The sequence below is a fragment of the Diabrotica undecimpunctata genome, chromosome 3 (genome assembly GCF_040954645.1).
Source record: "Diabrotica undecimpunctata isolate CICGRU chromosome 3, icDiaUnde3, whole genome shotgun sequence".
Classification (NCBI taxonomy): Eukaryota; Metazoa; Arthropoda; class Insecta; order Coleoptera; family Chrysomelidae; genus Diabrotica; species Diabrotica undecimpunctata.
The window spans coordinates 3,760,510-3,782,523 of record NC_092805.1 but is presented as its reverse complement, the minus strand read 5'-3'; the positions used below and the strand labels follow the sequence as shown (position 1 = coordinate 3,782,523).

The 22,014-nt window shown below is 33.0% G+C and overlaps 1 protein-coding gene across 1 annotated transcript in view; it reads left to right on the top strand.

Moving 5' to 3' along the window:
• The window catches only part of LOC140435454 (uncharacterized), a 114,920-nt gene that overhangs the window by 69,296 nt on the left and 23,610 nt on the right, over nucleotides 1–22,014 (top strand). The gene's annotated exons all lie outside the window — the stretch shown is intronic.

Genomic DNA, 22,014 nt, shown 5'->3' with positions numbered 1-22,014 from the left:
CTTCTTGGAGGTATGTTAGTACTACACGTGGATCTAGTGCTTATCCTAATGTAATGTCTAATAAAGGTGGGGATGTAATAGCTCAGAATGGTGATGCAATAGTTAATCTTTTTGTCAGTTATTTTTCAGGTACATATAATGATAGTGAGTATAATGTTAATTAATCTATGGTTTCTACAAGATGGCGCTCCACCGCATTACAGTAATGAAGTCCGAGAATACCTTTGCAGGCAGTATCCTGGTCGGTGGATTGGAAGGGGTCGTGACGCACCTATTTCTTGGCCACCCAGAAGTCCAGGTCTTAACCCCATGGACTTTTGCTTTTGAGGATTTATGAAAGAGAAAGTGCATTCTGTAACAATAGAGGACGAACAACAATTGAGGGTTAGAATAATTGAAGCTGCAAATCAATTTCGTCAGAAAAATATGATTTTTCAGCGCATTCGGTTTTCCTTTTTAAAACGATACCGAATGTGTATTTAAGAAAATGGGGGTCATTTTGAACATTTCATATTTATAGAGGTTATAGACATTTTTTGTACTTGTTAATTCATTTAAGCCATTTATTTAGTTGCAAGTAATTTTTTAAAGGTTAATGAAAAGGGCCGTAACTCAATAAAAACTGTTTTTTGAAAAAAGAGATGAGGCAAAAAATTTTAAAAAATAATGTGTTAAACTAATGATGCCACAACATTCATTTGATTTGAACGTACTCAAAAGTTTGAGGGGATTTAGGGCTGCACACCCCCTTTAAAATTTTTCTGTGCGCTTAGATTTTGTTTATTTCTTTTTTATGAAAAATGCTTTCAGAACAAGAAAGTAACGTGCCCATTTTTATTACAAAATGTCAAGTAGTTTAGGAGATAATGCAAAAAAATAATTTTTATTTTGTAACTTCAAAGGGCTGGAACTTTTTTTGTGTACACTTTTGTACTAAGGTAAGTTGGATTCAATCAATTTATTTTTGCCCCCGGAATGCGTGATTTAATTTATGACATACCTTTTTGAAACACCCGGTATATTTTAGATTAGTACAGTAGTAAAATACATAGAAAAAGTTCAGGATATTTTCCAAAGTTTTCAGAAAGCTGCATGAAATATCCCTGCAAATACCTACCCTACAATAAACAGGGCACACTTATAAAAATATTAAATGAATTTTGACAAAGAGACGCTATTGATGATAATAATTAATTTATCACTTTACGGCACTTTATAAATTAAAAAATATCTAAATGCTGTATTTTTTCTCGCATTATTTCTATCTAGACATAAACTTTCCAAAGTATAAAATCTAAGTATTTATCCAAAAATTTATTCGACAATATTTTGAGCGTACACACAGTGCAACGTCCAAACGAACCCATTAACAGGCGTCAACATTTTTTTGGGACAAAAGATCTACTCGAGGAATTATTGTAGTTGTTATTTTTCCTTAAATATCATTATTGCTGATTAAATCACTTAAATTGCACTTTCTCTCCTTCGCCAATGAAAACAGTGGACTGTTTTGTTGTCGCTGACGTTAAAAATGGCCATTTGATGCGCGTTAAAAAGCGTCGAATGGGCTTAAGGTGTCGTTAGTGTCACTACTTCGTCGATTTGTGGTAAGTACTCGCAGCTATTCTTATACTTCGCGATGAAAAATCTTATAGTTATGATGTGTATTGTGCGAAGAGGATGTTTTCGGATCAATGTTTGTGTTAATGTTGTTTTGGAATTTTCTTTAAGGTTTTTATATATAAAAAAGAATTGCTTACTGTTTATATAGATAAAAGTTAACCTTCGAATACAATAGCCACATCTCTCTCCATCTATCTCTCACACAGTTTTTTTGATTTTCAATATATGAGCTATCAAAAGCAATCTATCCAAGCCTTCTTCTGTGTATTTCTTTTGTCTTATACAGTGTAGGTAAAAGTTTATGGTCGGTATGGTAAAATTTAACAGCATATCTAACACAGATATAAAATCATATTTTCGGCGAATGGACAAAGATAACAGTCGTATTTCCCCTTGGTCTCCCCTCCATATTTCTTATTGACACCCATTGGCCATTAGTGAGACGATTAGTTCCGATTAGAGATATTTTACATATCTCTGCTTCCGATCCTAATATACCCATGAAATTAGAGGTGGGTCGTTGACATTTTTATCGGAACCGTTTTTCGTAAACTGTAACTAGTTGATTGTTTAGCAGTAGTCTCAAATAAGCGAGTACACAAACAAACATATTGGCTATTATATTGAAAGAAACTAACGAAGGATATATTTATTATAACTTGAAAAATAAATTAAACAATACAAATAGTACTATCATTTACATTACACATTATTAAATCGCGAATCGTCTAAAGTGATATTTTAAAAACATAAGTTTTTCCACTTTTCTTGTTAAACTTGTTTTTCTTTTATTTAAAATTAAACTAGGTTTTGAATATGTGTTCACAAGGAACAGATTTTGTTACAAGATTACAATATTTTATGAATATAGTGGTTAAGTTAGGATATACATGGCGATGGTTTTTCCGCCACTGTAATGGACAGTTCCAATCTCCGTTCGAAATTTTTTGTGGGTAATATCATCAGACAAATACATGTCGACTTCTTTTATATCTCTCGATACAGGTGTATGTTTAGATGAGTCATGTCCAATTAATTCATCAAAAATACACCATGGACTTAAGTCATCTTTATCAGTTTCTTTTTCTTGTACTGGTTGATTTTCACTAGTACAATCTTCTTTTTCTTTTTTTATAGAAATAACCAGCTTCTTAACTCTTTCCTTTGTTTTTTATAACTAGGTATTCTTATTAATGAATGAGTTTCGATTTACGATTGATCTGCATTTTCGATTTCAATTTTTTATTGATAGTTCGTTAAAGGATTTAGTTATTGTAAATATTCAATTAAGAATTATTTTTCTTAGTCAAAATTATTGACCTAGTATAAGAATAACAATTTTATTTTCAAAAAAAGCACATTTGTAGAGGATGCAGCTTTTTTGGTCCACTTTCTGAATATTGCAATGAATTTCTGAATATTAAAAGATGGAGGGATAGTTGGCAATCTACCTCCCAGGAAATTAACCAGAGGCAGCTTCAGAATTAAATAGATCGAAAGATCTCCAAGAAGTAGAAGAAGAGAAGAAGAGTTTATTTTTCAAGTTATAATAAATATATCCTTCAGTAGTTTCTTTCACTTCAATAAATATACACATAAACGATAATAGTCATTATGTTTGTTTATGTAGGTATTCTCTTACTTGAAACTACTGTTAAACAATCATAGTTACTTGTTTACGAAAATCGGTTTTAAGAGCTGTAGGCGCAAAATTTCAGGCCAATGCTTTTTAAATGCATTCATTTTTTCGAATCCTGAGAAAACTAACAAATATTTTTAAAAAATTTAAACGCAGAATGAAAGATTACACTATTACCGAGAGCCGAAAGTCCCTTAGAATAAACAAGAAGTTTTTTTGAATGAGATATTTGAAATTCAAAATCACACTAAATTTTCTCTATTTTTCACCCCTATAACTTATTAAAAGAAACATTATAGAAGTTTTCAGGCACTTTCGGCTCTCGGTAATAATGTATTCTTTCATTCTGCGTTTAAATTTTTTAAAAATATTTATTAGTTTTCTCAGGATTCGAAAAAAAAAGAATGAATTTAAAAAGCATTGGCCCATCTCTACTCGTTCTCGTTACCTGTGTCCCTACTTTGATTCGAGGCTGTGACCACGCGACACGAGATGTTGCCAAATAATTTTCTATGAAGTTTGTGGCGTTATATGCAGTTAATTATTTTTCTTGGAAATAAGGCACAATCTGACTTTAAAATAAGCTTATTTTGATGTTTAGATTTTTAATTCGGAAATCGTACTTAAAATACGAATCATTAATAAATTGTATTTATATAAAACGATTTCGGAAGTGGAAATCAAAATGTTATAATACACTTAATATATTATATATTACACTTATTATTACGTAAAGTAAAATTGTGGCATATTCCCAATAAAAAACAGTAAGCTGCCATTTAAATCCATTTCGCCCAAATTTTGTTATCTTAAAACATTGTTCAAATGCTAAAAAGACAACAGGTCAAATAAAACGAATAAGCTTGGCAACGTTGAATTTCCCCTTTTCTATTATTTCCACTCATTTTAAACAGGTGTTTCTCACTCCATCTCACGTAAGGTCAATACCGACCATAAACTTTTACCTACACTGTATGTATGATTTTGGATCTATCTATATAAAAGACTATGATGACAAATCACACTTTTTGTCCAGTAAACTAACGACGCCATCTAGGAAAAAAATCTGAACTACCACCACTTGACATTTCAATCATATATTGTTCTTGAAACGATACGTTCAATTAATAATACTGTATTAATTACATATTAGTATAATTAATAATTAATTTTAATAATATGTTTAAAGTAGAATTTAATACAAAATAATTTAAAGCTTTATGTTTAGATTTAAAATTCTAGCGTCACCTAGTAGAGAAATATGAACAGATATGATTATGTAGTTCGTCATTATGTTGTAGGTTATCGCAAAATCAAAAATATATTCTAAATATTGTTGTTTAGTGTAAGTTATTAGAGAGACATCGATATTAAAAGATTTAATGAAATCGGAGAGTATGATCAGTATGATGTTTAAGGTTTATAAACTTAGCGAGAATATAATATTTGATGTAGACTTGAACATTTTAATTTTTGTAATGATAAAGACTTTTTTAAAAGGTTAAGATTAAGTAAACCGACAGTGGTCTTGTAGCATTTGCAAATTTTTTGGTATATACTGAAATTCCCTTATTCGTACGTATTAAAAACCGAATTCTTTCAATTCATCTTAGCGTCACCGAGGTCGAAAATAAACCATTTTAGATAAAATGCGTTAGGCTTTCACAGCCATCGTCTAACTTGTTAAAGTGTTTTTTCGGGCTGTTAGGGGCCGTTGTCTTCTGAGATTAATTCTCGACGTTTCGCCAACACTAGGGGTTGGCATCTTCTGGAGATGTTACTGCTTCGCTTGTAAACTGAAACTCCGCGTTGTACTGCGGAAGCCATATTTATATTTTCTACTCGCCTCCCCTCCACTGGTTTCGGCGTGAGGGGGCGTGTCGTCGTTTGTAGTAGCTTTTCTTTCTTTGTGTTTTGCGGGAAGGGTTTTTGTGGAATTTAATATTGGTACCCATTTAATTCCACAAAAACCGAGGGCGAGTAAGTGTTTTGTTTATACCAAATTGAGAAGCGAATGATTTTTAAGAATTAACTCACTCTCGCTGAGGCGTGGTCAAGAGCGGTAAGCTTTAGCGTTTAGTCCGAATTTTCCTTCTAATTCGTCATGGTTTTTCCTTATTGTTTTTTTTTTGTTATCGGAGATAGTGAAGTTGGGTAGTATTGTGGCAGTTAATAGTGCAGATCCAGTTTTAAGTTGAGGTTTGAAGATTTGGTCAAACGGAAAACACGTCATTATGTAGTTTGCAGAAGCCGGCAAATTTGTCGAAGAAAAAGTGATTTTTACTCAAAGTAATGTGTCAACTTTGAACGAGTAATCACTGTTTTTTTTGTTGAGTGCCATATCTCATATGAGAGATTTGAAATGGCGTTTTACATCAGTTTTGAAGATAACCTCATGTCGCCATTATGTTGTACCTGTTCCAGTCTTTAAAGGAGACGAGTTTTCAAGGTTTGTGTTCCAGCCAGTGCTAGCTTCCACCCTCATTTTCTTATCCCTGGTTGTCGTTTCATTTCTACCCCCAGAAATTTTAATAAATCTAGTTTACACCCCCAGAAATTTCAGTGCATTTTAGTGAAATCAAGGTAACTGTTTTGTTTTAAATTTTAAAGTAAAAATAGACATTTTTTTTAATATAAATAATAATTGCTTTCATACAATTTAAAAATATTGTAATAATTAAAATTTTAAGTTTTAGGGCGTGGTTAGCTGTCATTTTAATTCATCATCACGTAGCGCTACAACCCTGGGTGGGTCTTGGCTGACTGTACAACTTTTTTCCAATTTGTTCGGTCTTCCATCAACCTATGGAATGGAATGTTCATTTTCCGGAGATCTGCTTGGATGTTATCTCTCTATCGCATTCTGGGACGTCCGAGTGGTCTTTTGCCTGTGGGAATCTCCTCCAATACCAGTTTTACAAGTCTCTCGTTATGCAGTCTGTGCACGTGGCCTGCCCATCTTAGTCGCTGTGATTTAATTTCTTGGACAATATGGGCGTCATTGTAAAGTGCTTTTAATTCGATATTGGTTCTGATCTTATACTGGTTTATGGTGATGTCATGGTGGGGTCCAAATATTTTTGTCATTTTAATTACTTTGTTTTAAATTTAATGTTGACATATGACAGCTAGCTTTATTATTTTTGACATGAGTTGTTTTGTTTTTAAAAGAAGGTTAACCCCTATACATAGTTTATCTAAAAAGATATCTTTATTTGTAATAATTTTTTTTTGCCACAGTTCATAGCCCATTAATTTTTTGCAAGTTTTGTAGCATCTCTCGAGTTTGTAAAAGGATAATGACATGTAAGTTTTCTTTGTTATTTTTGGTATAAATCTTTGTAACTATTTATATCATATATATTTTGTACCATTTAATATCTGTAACTGTTTGTGGTAAGACAGTAATAAATGTTTAAGAAAAGTCTCCTAACCCCTTTTGTGTTTCTTTTTTAGGAAGGAAGAGCCTTTTTCCTTCATCCAGCAAGATAAGGATTCTTCGAAGCGACGTCCTTATTTTAAATAGCTAGAGGTCCTTCTTGTTGTTGTTTTGTTACCCATTTGTCTAATAGATTCATGTAAGTACCCATCTGTTTCATTTTTTGTAGTTGCCCCTATTTAATCCCCCTGTTTCATTCACTTATACACGACCCAGCTACTCCAAATAAACCCTGAGTGCCGTTCGTTTAAGTTTCGTTTATTTTGCTTCCCCTATCTCCACCCCAATAGTTTCTGTCCCCAATTTTCAACCCTCTATAATAATACCTTAGGTGGTAGCCATAATATTTCGTTACAATCTATATTTTGAGAAAATATTGTAAATAGTTGTTAATAAATGATTATAAAAGTAGGTGTATACATATTTTCATTTACTTACTTTAGAGATTCAATATTTTCATGATCTTGATAATTCAAAATTGGATTAATTAACCTTTTTTAAGAGATATTGTTGCTATTGATTCAATAATAGTAGTATCGGATTCCAAAATGAAAAATATGCACATAGTACCTAAGTTGTCAGATTCTTTTAATAATTATAAAATATATTCAATTATATATAAAAAACACTTAGAGTAAGTATATAAAATATCCATAGTATATATAGTACAGTGTGGTAAAACTTTCAATAAATTTTCTATATTATAATATATGGAATATTGATTCTAAATTCTGACAATTTGATACTTCTTGGATATGTTCTTCTAGGTACACAGACCATGGTGTGTGACTTTTCTAGAATCTGCCTATGTGCTTGAATTTGACGTGTAGTTGACTTTCCAGCAGTAAATCCGCATTGATATTGACCAACAATATCCATTGTAAAATTTTTTAGTCTTTCAAACAATACATTGCCGAAGATTTTATACGCAGATGCTAACAAATACCTCTATAGTTCTTACACTCCAGTTGATCACCCTTTTTATGCAACGGACATGTTACTCCCTTTAGCCACTCTTCTGGTATCAATTCATTTTGTCATATAAGTACTATTAATTTATGGATTGCTGCAAAAAGTTGATCACCACCTTTTTTATACATTTTCGACATCGATTCCGGAGGCTTTATTGTCCTTGAGTTTTAGGGCAGCATTTGACACTTCTTCTCTTGTTGGGTCTTCACTGTATAGTTGACGTAGATTTTGTTGATTGTCTATGTTGTAACCTCCTTCAATATCGTTTATATTTAGACGTTCGCTGAAAGGTCGTGCCCATCTGTTAAAAACTTAGTTTTTATCATGTAGAATTTCACCGTTAGTATTTTTACAAATTTTTCATCGTGGTTTAAATTCTCGACGGCTATTATGTAAGAATTTGTAGTATTTCCTAGTTTCATGTTTATCGAATAAACTTTGTATCTCATTGAGAGTGTTCTGTTTGTATTTCCTCGTCTTACGTCTTATATGGATACGTTTTTCCTCTCTTCTAAGACGTTTATACTCTTCTCTTTTTCTCCGTGTACAACCTGCGTCGATGGATTGTTTTTTGATATGCTGTGTTCTTTATATTTGTAGCCATTTTGCACTCCTGATCAAACCAATGATTTCTTTTTTCTGACTTGGTTTTGCCCAATATTTCAACCGATTTCTGTAACATAATATCTCTTATATTTGCCCATAGTTGGTTAATGTCTTCTCCTTCTACTAAGTTTTCTGTTCTTATTTGATCTTCTATTTGCTGTCTGTATACACTTGCAATGCAACTTGCAACTCCTTTTCCCGATCTCCTTTTTTAAATTGGATATTCTCTCTGACATAATAAATTACAAACATTAAAAAACAACTTTTGAGCAAACCATACGAATCGTTGAAATGTAACGCCGCTGGCGGGACTTTTTAAAGGTGACATTATCATTTAATATAGACTATAATAACGTGCGTAGGAGAAAAGTATTTAATTTACGGTTTCAGCGAAAAAGCCCGCATACATTTTATAATCTAAGAATAAAAGTTCTTTTCCAGAACATAAGCGAGTGCCAGAGGGTCAACGAACGAATTCGTCAGTTTTTTCACTTCTCTCTCGCCGTTGAACTTGATTCACATTTTTAAATAGCCAATTACATTTTTATCAACGCTGCCATACTTGCTTCAAGTTCATACGTTCGAGGTCGAAATGATTTGCTCATTTGTAATGTAATATTATAATATTAAATTAATTATTTTGATAGTAAATTATTCGCATTAAGACAGGACGAGATATTTAAGGTATGTATGTAATTATATTACCTTTCTTGTTGTTTAACTGAACTTAAGTAAGTAAGTGATACTCTTTTACGTTTCTGGTAAAAGATAAATCTATTGCAGGGATGCGACCCTACCCACGAGAGCCATAATTATCTCTCAATCTTCTGGTATCTGGGAGAGATTTTGTCCTTAAACCATTCTCCCAGCTAATTACCAAAGTTTCCCTTCCCATATCCTACTCTGATGTCGGACAGCAGCAACATCAGTACCAAAAAAAAACATAAGGGTGCGTTCATTACAGAGACCATCGCATCGTATCCTCGCCTATAGATCATAGCACTGACAGTTAAGTGAACGCTCGCATTTAAAATAAAATGCATTTATTTTACGTGGCGATCGATACGATGGTCGGAGCAAGGCTCGGTGGTCGGCGTCTCGTATAGTGTATTTTTATGTATGAGAGAGTAATAAAACAATAAATTATGTATGCAAATCCCTAAACTGTTGATACGGGTGACTCAATGAAAAACAGATATTTGTCAACAAGTTTACAGAAGTATATAGGAAAACAATTTTAAATTGACTATGACTACCAGGTATAAAGGTTGGAGCAGAATAGAATACAATAGTTGTGAGGATTACTAATCCCTAAATAAGGTTGCCAGTGTCGGAGTGATGGAGGTTAACAGGTACTAATGAATTTGCAAGAAATGTAAGATGTTTATTTTATTGGTTATATATAACCAATAAAAGTTTAATAAGTACCTACCTATTTGCAAAATAAAGTTTAATTCTTTAGATAAAATAAAACGTTTTATTTTATCTATTTGCAAAATAAAGTTTAATTCTTTGCCTATTTGCAAAATAAAGTTTAATTCTTTAGATAAAATAAAACGTTTTATTTTATCTGAAATGAGTGCATTCCACGAAGTAAGGGTTTCAACAATCAAACATTTAATTCTTTAATTCCAGGAATCTACGACAGTAATTGACTAGATAATTACCTTCTAAACTTATTCCACAGAAAATGTGATAGTGGGTTTTTCCATTTTGTATATAGGAAGGTCCAAGTGGCGTATTCAAAATTCTTAACAGTTCACTAAAAGTAGGTACTTCAGTTGCAAGGTGCAGTTTATTGTGTATACTAGTGTTATGGAAAATTTGGAAGTGCCGTGTAAACGCCGAAAAATTGGTCCTCTAACAGTTAATGAAAAAACATTAATATTTAATTGTTTTAAATCATTTACAGACAAACGTTTATGTGAAAGTGTTGATGAGACCGTTGAGTTAGTTAGCAGTACACTTGGTGTTGGGAAATCTACGATTTACAGAGTTATTAAAGAAGAGAAATGTGGTAGTTTTCAAATGCCACGTAATGCTCCAGGGAAACCAAAATTTCAAATAGAATATCATTTTAAAGAAGGACTTCGACGGAAAGTGCATGAATTCTTCTTTAGACAAGAATTTCCAACATTGGATAAAGTTCTTGTCTCAGTTCGAGATGATAAGGATTACCCAGAAATGAGTCGAAGTACGTTATGGAAACTTTTAAAAGAAATAGGCTTCCGCTGGAAAAAGAATCCCAGAAAGTCTATTTTATTAGAAAGAAGCGATATTGTCATATGGAGGAGACATTTTCTAAGAACCATAAAGGAAATGAGAAACCAAAAAAGAAAAATATTTTATCTTGATGAAACATGGACCAACGAGGGTCATACACCAAATAAATTTTGGCAGGATGAAACTGTTACAAGTCAAAGGCACGCTTTTGTAAATAACTTATCTACTGGTTTAAACCCACCATCAGGAAAGGGACGCAGGCTGATAATAGTACACATTGGCAGTTCAGACGGTTTTGTTGAAGGTGGTTTATTAACTTTTGAATCAACTCGTACCGGTGACTACCATGAAGACATGAACGCTGATGTCTTTCAAGAATGGTTCGAACAAATGATAGATCTTCTTCCTAAGAACTGTGTAATAGTAATGGATAATGCAAGTTATCACTCCAGACTTATAGAAGGACTGCCCACTACCAAGTGGTTAAAAAAAGACTTGCAGAATTGGCTGAGTTCAAAAAATATTACGTACCATCCCGGATCTATAAGAAAGGAACTTTATTCGTTGTGTGCCCTTCATAAAGAAAAATTTAAAAAATACGAAATTGATGAAATTGCCAAAAATCGTGGAATGACAGTACTTAGATCCCCACCATATCATTGTGAATTAAACCCGATTGAACTGGTATGGGCACAGATAAAGAGTGAAGTTTCAAGAAAAAATACCACTTTTAAAATTCATGATGTTAAACAGTTGTTTTTGGAGGCCGTAAATAATGTAAAACCTAAAAACTGGGAAAAGGCAGTAAATCACACTATTAAAGAAGAGGAAAAAATGTGGAAGCTGGACAATATTACTGATAAAATGATCGAGCCAGTTATTATAAATCTTGGTTCTGAAAGTTCATCTTCTGAATCTGATTTGGATTTGTAACAAGTAGCTGTAAGTTTTATATTAATATTTTTATTCATCTATTTAACATACCTTAGACGGTTTTAAAAACTCTTTTTCTCTTTTGTAATTTTTAAAAATTAAAAAAAATGTGAATTTTTTAAAACCCTTTTTAATGTAGGCCAGTCAGTTCTAATATAGTGTGTGATAAAAGAGGTCACTTTTGTTTACATACACATAACACTTTATAACACTGAAATAATTCATTTATTTTTTACAATTATTCAAAGTAATTTTTCAATTAATCTTGAGCACGCCCATGGAGTGGTCGGAGCTACCAGTTAAAATTATGCTAATTACTCTCTCGTTCATAAAAATAAACTATAGTGTCCGATCGTATAGTACTAGGGTCGAGGGCCGAAAAAATACTAAGCTGGAATACTATGGTCCAAGTCTATGGTCCGATACCTGGCTCGAGGCTGGGCGCTGCGGTTTGACGGTGAACGCTAGCGTTTTTAAAATAATGCATTTATTTTACGTGGCGATGATAATATGTACTAGGGTACAGAAGATAAAATCGTAAGAAACTATATCATAATATGCTTACTATAATACTAGATAATAGTTTAACTAGAATAGACTATATCATAATAAGAATAAGATACATAAATTCTACAAATTCGCAAAGACGTGCCCAGGTAGAGATAGTGCAAGCACTCCTGACCACGGCGCAGTAGACGAAATTTGGTTTAGTCCCCACTTCCATGCGAAACGCATTGTACTGTGCACTGTATAATTCCACTTACAATAGAACCTTTCTGCCTTTACGTGAATTTAACTCCGCCTTCGCGCAGCTCCATGGTCAGGAGTGTTTGTTTTACCTATAGTAAGGTAGGTTTCTTTTTTTTCGTCTTTATAGGGGAGGGCTATAAAATATTTAAGATATTTCAGTCCAAGACTCGCCTGGTTGACCATAGTGCAGGTTTCATTCTTCGTAAGTCAGAGTAACACTTCCGAAGCACTACCTTCATTTGTCCGTGAGGCTCTCCTGTTCTTTTCTCTCTCTTTTCCCTGTTTCCCCCTTCTTTTTGGTCCCAAAAATTGGCGTTATTTTTTAGAGTAATCCAAAGAGAATTTTCGACATTTATAAACCTGTTTTCTTGTTCTAGATTGGAAATTATAACAACAAAATATTATTTTCTGTTGTTTTCTCATTTATATGTATTTTGTTGTACACTTGTATTGAATTCCAGCTTTTTAGTGTATAAAATTTCCCAAAAATGTTGACCTACTATTTCTAAAAACCAGTAAAAATTGTGTTATGGAAACAAGAAGATATTTCGATAAAAAAACCTTGATCTACAGAACTAAAAACGTGATACTATGTTTATTTTGTGTTTCTAAAATTGTTGCACACGATTTGTGAATATAAAATTTTGTTAGTGGTGCATTCCTTTGATAACCTTTCTAAAAGTAGCCACCTAATTGTCGATAAAATGTAGGGATCTCTTTTATAATAGATTTGGAATTTGACTCCAAGGTATTTTGTATATTAATACAATATTGTATGTATATGAATAATATTAATTTTCATTACTAATATTTTTATAAATAAGAAAGACAATATTCAGCCTGACATGCATAAGTAATGGAAAATTGCACATTTTGGATACGCAGCACCCAGCGATGTAAAAATTGTCAAAAATAAATTTCATTTTCTGAGACCTAAAGTTACCTCGTTCCGCTGTTAGTAATTACAGTTAAAATCGTTTACAACGACACCGGCTATAACGTACAATCGGATATAACAAACAAAATAAAAGTTCCCATAAAATGACATACAAAAAACGCATTTATATTGCCTATAATGAACAAATCGGTTAGAGCAAACATATTTCTTGGAACACTAGCAGTTAAAATATTGGTTACAGCGTACAATTTCAAGTACATATCTGTACCTCAGATGATATAACATCCATTTTTTTTCAATTATGACATTTTTACTCACTGTATAATAAATAAATAATAAATAATTATAACCAACGCATGATGTAAATGACAGTAGATACAATGTTCAATATAATATTGTTTCCACATCTTAATAAATAAGTTTAAAAGTGCTATCCTGTAAAGCTATGAAAATGGACATTGTAGTGTTGTATTTCTCACAGGTATTACCGATATTTAGTACCACGAAATGACAAGTAAGTATTTATTAATTTATGGTTAAAGTACATCCGGGCAGGCATCTACACTTGATTACTTGTCCTTTAGACATTTAGACCTCCCAAGACGGGTCCATTGTATTACACAATTTTGTTTATATTACACCATTTGGCCCAAGCCAAGAGTGTCTGAATTTGAATTCAGTTGTGTCTAGTCCTCATAGAAAACATGTCACGGAAACAATTTACTATTGAGGAACAGTTTGGAATAATTTGCCGAGTCGATTCTGGAACGATGAAACGGCGAGGGAAAATTATTATGCAATTTAATAAGTGTGAAAAAGGAAAACGCATTCGGTCATCAAATCACAGTGACATCGAAAGTGCTTTGCTTGATTTGTTCAAACAACAACGCTCAAATAATTTACCCGTGAGTGGGCTGATGCTTCAGGTAAAGGCTGACGCTTTCGCTGTGATTTTGAAGAAGGATTTTAAGTGTAATGCTTCCTGGGTTAACGTTTCCGAGCTCGCCACAATATTGTCCATGGAAAAATTTCAGGTGAGTCAGCAGTTGTTGACAGATCAATTACAAATGGCTGAGTGGAAAATGTGTGACCTACACTCAGGTCCGGCTATAGCGATGATGAAATTTTTAATGCTGACGAGATGGGGTTATTTTTTAGACTGACACCTGATCACACGTTAAAGTTTAAAGGGGAGAAATGTTCCGGTGGTAAACTCTCAAAAGAGCAAGTTACAGTTCTTGTTGCAGCCAACATGTCCGGTTCCATAAAAAGGAAGCTTTTGGTGATAGGAAAAAGTAAAATGCCGCGCTATTTTAAAAACTTGAAACATCTTCCTATTAAAAACGTGAAACATCTTCCTGTTGATTAGATTTCAATAAAAAAGCCTGGATGACGTCGGCTATTTTTGAAAAGACTTTAATAAAATGGGACAGTGAACTTTTACAACAAAAGAAACACATAATTTTAATTGTCGACAACAACTGTCCGTCCCACCCCCCCAGTTGACAGGTTAAAACAAATTAAACTTGTTTTTCTGCCACCAAATTGTAAGTCCGTACTGCAGAGCATGGACCAAGGAGTTATAAGAAGTCTTAAAGAATGCTTTCGGAAAGAATTGGTGTACAAAATCATCGAAAAGAGAGAGAATAACGACGATACGAAAGTCAGTATTTTTAACGGTATACTAATGATATCAAAGGCATGGGAATTTGTGCGGAAGGAAACGATTATCAACTGTTTTCGTTTTTCCGGCCTAACTAACGACTTACAACCATCAGGAATTGCATACAACGATATTGCACAAACGCATTTGCAGGATGCCGTTTCCCTTTTCAGTTCTGACGGCTCTGCAGATGACTATGTACGAGTGGATGACGAAATAAGTACGAGCGAAGAACTCGATATTAACTCAGATATTGACATCGTACTGAGTCACCAAACTAGTGACAAACAAAGTACTGATGACGCTGATGAAGAATTGGAAGATTTCGGTAAAATCCCTACTGTTGCTGAAGCGTATGCTGCTTGTTCCACCATAAGAGCATTTATTCAGACTGCTGAAACTTCCCAGAGTGTGAAAGAATCATCGATTGTTTTCACATCAATTGAAAAAATGTTTTTTTCAGAAGTTCAAGGAAGGCGACTTTTTTCATTAAATATTCAGGTAAAATGTTGTATTTACATATTTTGTAATACATAAATGTGTCTATTTTTCTTTGATTTTTTAAAAATAAATAGTATATATATGCCTACACTTTTATAATACAAAGATTTTGAGAAACCGTTATACGTATATTTAGATTTACGTAAGTACAATAACCAATATGTTAAATGTTATGTATAATATGTTATTATAACATATTATAAGTATAGATAAAGTAACACATTTTTGCGTCATAAACCTAGGTACAACGAACTAACTGTTCCTACCAGTGTAATCGTTTTTAGCAACCTGTTCATTATAACCTATAGAACCGCTTACAGAGAACAATGGCTACAACGTACAAAAACCACCAGTCCCCTGAAGTTCGTTATAAACGATTTTGACTGTATATACGAAAGTAGCTATAGTGTTTGGTTTAGCACACATTGGGCTGCCGTGTTTTGGATGTGAGATTTCTACTAAGATCCTGTATTCCTAGGATCTGGAGTCTATGTGCTGATTTGCTCTTAACCCTTGAGTAATCGGGTACATGCAAATTACATGAACAGTCGAGTGGAGTCTGTGAGTGAGGCCCAGTTTTTATTTTACACACTACATTAGAAATTAAATTAAATTAAATCTTTTTTTATTTCATTTTTAATACATCTTTACCATTTTAAATTCAATGATAAAATAAACAACATAAAATAAAGTTAACAAAAATGTACTTCTCTTACATTTGATAAACAAAATTCTAATCCTAATTTCAATTTTCATTGCAGTCTTCGCAAATCGATTTAACATGCTCTAAGCATAGCCATTTTTTGCATTTGACACATCAATAAAACATTTCCAACACTCTAAAGGATCATCTGCTTGACGAGCATTTCCTTTTGAACTTCTTAAGTATGAAATTCAATTAGGATTTTTTTAACATTTTTTGGAGGCGCATGTTTTTTCCACAATTCCCCATCTTTTGCATAATAAAAGAGCCGCCGGTTTATTGTATTTGTTTCAAAATATTTTGAAGTTGCCGAATCCTTCCTCCAATTCTGTTTTCAATTATTTTTCCTATTCTTCTTCTGTGTCTGTCTTGTGGTCACTTTCTTCACACCTATCTGATTCTGGCTCGCTTTCCAAATCAATATTATCTTCTTCTATTTCATCATAGAGCTGTTGTAATTTTTGAATTTCTTTCAGACAAGTGTCCATCACTGAAATAGGTACAAGAGAAAAAAAATTAAAGGCTGGAACATTACTATATTTATATATAACCATGGGAGTTAAATTACTTACTCTATGTAGGTTATACTTCACAAAAAATAGGAAAATAAATTTACTTGTCGAACACACAAAAGTTACTCGAATAGTCGGGTAGAGTCTGACAGACCAAAAGGGCAAATAACTAGCGAACTATTATACACTAATGCAAACCCCGTGGTTCACTGTTGTTCGACATGTGGACGGAAAAGTACTGAACTGATGAACGCAGCCGGCAGCGAACTCCGACATAAAATAAGCAGTGAGGCATTAGACATAAATTGTCGCTAGTCTCACAGGCCCCACCCGACTACTCAAAGGTTGTGTTTGCTATAAGCAAATTAAATAGGGGACAGAACATTATATCGTATCTTTCGCAGTGTGACTTTCCCCCTAGACGAACTATCAATGATTTTTGTGATCCATCATGATATGTCTTTTTTAAAAGACCTGTGGCATGCAATGTTTTAAATGCCTGGGCAGAACTAGCGGCTGGGCTTAATTTAAGTAATAAAAATAAGTAAAGGTTAGTTATAATCAGTTTTAGTATTAGTTCGGTATAATTTTTTTAACGCGTTATCGCACTGCGTACTTTTGCAATTAATTTGCAAAAATTAAACTTAATAAAAGTCGTTGTAACGTCCTTGAAAAGTGTAGTAGTACCTACGTGCATTATGCCGAGAAAACTTTCCTCAAACCGCAATTTACGTTTTAGTTTTATCAGACTATCACCGTTTTAACCTTCAAAATGCTCTATTTTTGGTCAATTCACGTCGGGTATTTCCTACTAAACACTACTTAGTCGTGTATTTGTTACTGATAACCACGTACATCAGGATGAGGATGAGATACGAATATAAGTTATTTATAGGCAAACTGGGACCTCAGACGGAAAATAAATTTATGGTTATGAATGGTGGATATTCCATTAAGCTGTATGAATACAATAAAACTCTTTTTAAATTCTAAATCTCTTCTAATAGTTCATTAATCATATATAAATTATAAAAATGAGGGACGTACTTTGCAGCCACAATCTTAGTATTGACCATTAACCTTCGCGTTTGAATGACATATTGTTATTTTTTACAGTGCTACTGCAGGGAGTGGGAGCCGTGGGCTATGCTTAAACGCTTGGAAGCATTTGAGATGTGGTTATACATTAATGGCCTGAGCATTTCTCTGTTAAGAGGAAAACAACACGGAAGCTATCAGATCAGATCTAGGAGCTTTCCCAGTTTGATATGGGCCCGCACAAACGCAGACAAAACAACAGCATTCGCAGAGCATCTTGCAACTGTATTCGCAACACCAGATACTGATAACGATAAAGATGATGATATAAGAATGTACCTCGAAACTCCACGTCAACTATCTCTTCCTCTGACACAATATTTACTCTGGCAGAGGTTCGACAACAAATAAAAATGCTAAATCCTAAGAAAGCTCCTGGCTATGATTTGATAACAGGAGAATTACTTCAGAAGCTACCGAGAAGAAAAGCAGTAGTGTTATTAATAACAATATACAAGAGTACGTCATCGATACTTTCCAATACAATGGAAATTTGCTCAAGTTACTATGATTCCGAAACCTGGTAAGCCCTCAAAATAAGCAGATTCATATCGCCCTATGACGATAACTGATAAACGAATGACTGAAGAATATCAGATTGTACCGGGTGGTCCAATAAGCCGATCTCTCGGGTATATATCAGAAACTATTCATGTTATAACTTTAGGAGAAAAAATTCCTTAGTAAAAGTGGCCAAGAGAAATCGCTGGAAATAACTTTCAAGTTTCTTGGTTAACCGCTAGGGGGCGTAACCTGTGAAGAAAAATTGGAAAACCAGTTTTTTAGGAAATATGCCCAAATATACCAAGTGTTAAATAAGTAAACTAGAAAGAGGCCTAAATTCTGCACAAAGCTGTTCAAGTACTTTTTTTTAAAAAGGGTGGGGGAGAGTGGAAAAGTATTTGTGGATAAATACCTATAGCTTTGGTTTGGATCAACCGATTTTAACGAAATTAGTGTCATTAGAAAGAATGTGGGAGATTTAATTTACATCTACTATAAAACAATTGCATTTAGTTTTAATTGTCATGGGTAGAGGGTACTTTCGAATAGGAAAAATTAAAATTTATTTTTCTTTAAAATGTTTAATGGAAACACCTATTTATTGTAAATTATAATGGAACTGGATTAAACTTGTAACAAAATGGCGCAAACCGCATGTTGATAGCTTTTGTCGAACTCGAGATATGAATAAAAATGCATAAACATAAGTAATTATCGTATTGACTCACCCTTTATTACAACTTAAAATTAAATATGTGAAACATTATACAAATATCTCGATCATTAAAACTTACTGTTCAATTAAATGTTCAAATTGTTTTCCATCGTTGTCCACACAAAGATGTAATATTTCGCGCGTTGACATAACAGCTGCTCTAATCTCAGCTGTTGATATACTATTTATTGCGTTTATAATTGCGCTGTTTCATGTCATCTCGCGTGGTTGGTCGAGTTTGGTACACTAAGTCCTTCAATCTTCCCCACAGATAAAAGTCCAGACATGTTAAGTCTGGAGATCTAGCTGGCCATGAAAATATACTTCCCCTTCCAATCCATTTATTTGGATAACTTGCATATAAATAATCTCGAACTCGTCTGGAAAAGTGCGCAGGACACCCGTCATGTTGTAATATCATATCTCTTCTTGTTTGTAAGGAAATATCTTCCAATAAAACAGGCAACTGATTCTCCAGAAAATCCAAATATGTTTCACCATTTAAAGTTCTATCAAAGAAATATGGACCTACGATCTTTCCATCAACTATACCACACCAAACAATAAGACTCCATCTATCTTGAACCTGCACCTTATGTATCCAGTGCGGATTTTCTTCGGCCCAATAATGCATATTATGCAGATTAACACCACCCGCACTATTAAACGTAGCCTCGTCTGTCCACAAAATCTTTGACATGATATGCGGTTGTTCTTCTAGCAGACCTAACATCCAATTGCAGTAATCCAGCCTTGCATCAAAATCTCTCTCATGTAAAGCTTGGTGGAGAACAACATGATAAGGATGCAGTCTAAAAAACAAAACAACAAATTTGGTGAAAAGAAACCACTATATTTACTAAGACTCAAAAAATCTTGAAAAATCCACAATTGGTTCACAAGATAAATCGTGCATAAGTATTTTTAAGAAACGGATAAAAGAATAAAAGCGCCCTATGCCGTTTTTATCGGAATATTAAAATAACGGTTGAATCTAAAGTTTAAAGGGAATTCTAAGTTTCTGACCTAAACTTTCACTTTATAATATGAAAAACCAACCTGTGATGTTTTAAAATCCTTAGAACAGTAGTTTTGGGTATGTTTAATTCTATATAGAGATTTGCCGACTACTTGTATGTGGATTCTGTTGAATTAAAGCAAGAACATTGATTGAATTATCTTCAGTCATACCTCTACTACGTCATTTAAAACAAGGACGATGAAAACTACCAGTTTCTCTTAATCTTCTTGCCTTTCTTTCAAATATTTCTTTGTCTCAATTTCTCCTGTCAGGATATCTTACAGAATATATACGTGAGGCAACAGCGACATTTTGGTGACATTCAAAATAAACTCCGATCATATCATACAATTCTGCATTTGATATACTCATCACGAATTATTAGTACTGATAATTAATTTAATATTAAGTACTATTAATTAAGTACTAATATTACCAATATTAATATCTATTGAAAAAAGTGCACTCTTCAATTCGAATTATAATATAACACTTCTTAACAATGTTTTGACTCCTGTCAATAAATAAACAATATGAACTTCCTGTCAAATTCATTGTCGTAGCCTACTTAGTTTCGAAAACATTTTACTTTAAAACTTTAATCATATGAAATAACAATGGTCAAAATAGGTATCAACATTAAGATTCTTCTGCTATAAAAAAATTTGAAAATACCTACTGACTTATTTTTTAATTTAATTTATAATACAGGGTGGGTCAATACTATACTTACTTATGTTTATGCGTTTTTATTCATATCTCGAGTTCGACAAAAGCTATTAACATGCGGTTTGCGCCATTTTGTTACGAATTTATTCCAGTTCCATGATAATTTACAATAAATAGGTGTTACCATTAAACATTTTTAAGAAAAACAAATTTTAATTTTTTCTATCCGAAAGTACCCTCTAGCTATGACAATTAAAACTAAATGTAATTGTTTTATAGTAGATGGAAATTATATCTTCCACATTCTTTCTAATGACACTAATTTCATTAAAATCGGTTGATCCAAACCAAAGTTATAGGTATTTATCCACAAATACTTTCCCACTCCTCCCCCACCCTTTATTTGAAAAAATAAAAAAAAATACTTGAACAACTTTGTGCAGAATTTAGGCCTCTTTCTAGTTTATTTATTTAACACTTGGTATAATTGGACATATTTCCCAAAAAACTGGTTTTTAAAGTTTTCTTCACAGGTTACGCCCCCTAGCGGTTAACTCAGAAACTTGAAAGTTATTTCCAGCGATTTCTCTTGGCCACTTTTACTAAGGAATTAATGTTATAACATTAATAGTTTCTGATATATAGCCGAGAGATCGGCTTATTGGACCACCCGGTAATAGAGAGAAAAACGGAGCATATTTAATGATGCAACAGGGGTACAGAACTTGAGAAGCAGAGGAGAAATATAAATAACTACGCAAGAACGAAAGAAAATTCACCACAGAAAGAAGAGAGAAACTATAAACAAAGAACTTCAAGAACTACAAGATCTAAGTAAAATAATAGAGACGAGAAAATTTTACCAGAAACTGAACAAAAAGAAAACGGAATTCAAACAAAAGAAGTAAAGAGATAAGGAGGGTAATGTACTGACAGAACAGCAAAACTCATAAGGACAGCTAAATTATACAATAACTTACGATATCACGCGTATGACTCATTTCATTATTTCTTTGCTGGAGCAGTATAGTTTTTAATCAAATTTAATCAAACGACAACCGTTAATAGATAGTTGGAAATTTTAAACCAGTAGAAACACCTTCAGTAAAGGCTTGACGAGCATTGCATTTGTATCTTTTTATCTTGTCAAAGTTTTCTTAACAAAAATCCTTCATTAATCCACGTTCCAGCCAAATAAAAGATTAGGAATTTCTTTTAAAAATCGCTTTCTTCAACAAACTTTTTGTTCTTTCTCTGCGGTGTCATAAAAATGCTATCGATAATTTTTGAACGCAGTATATAGTGTTTTATAAATAATTTTGATATTCGGACATCATCTAAAGAAATAAACATATTTATGTATAGCATTTATTACATCTTATTGTCCACATCTTATTACAAGAACCTTCTGCTGTGATATATTGCTCTTCTATTGAATAACGTTTTAAGGCCTAATTTTGAGTGGTAAAGCAATCACATTGAACAACATTAACAATTGATTTACACCTAGTCGTAAGTTTTCTGAAACAAGGTTACTTAGTGCTA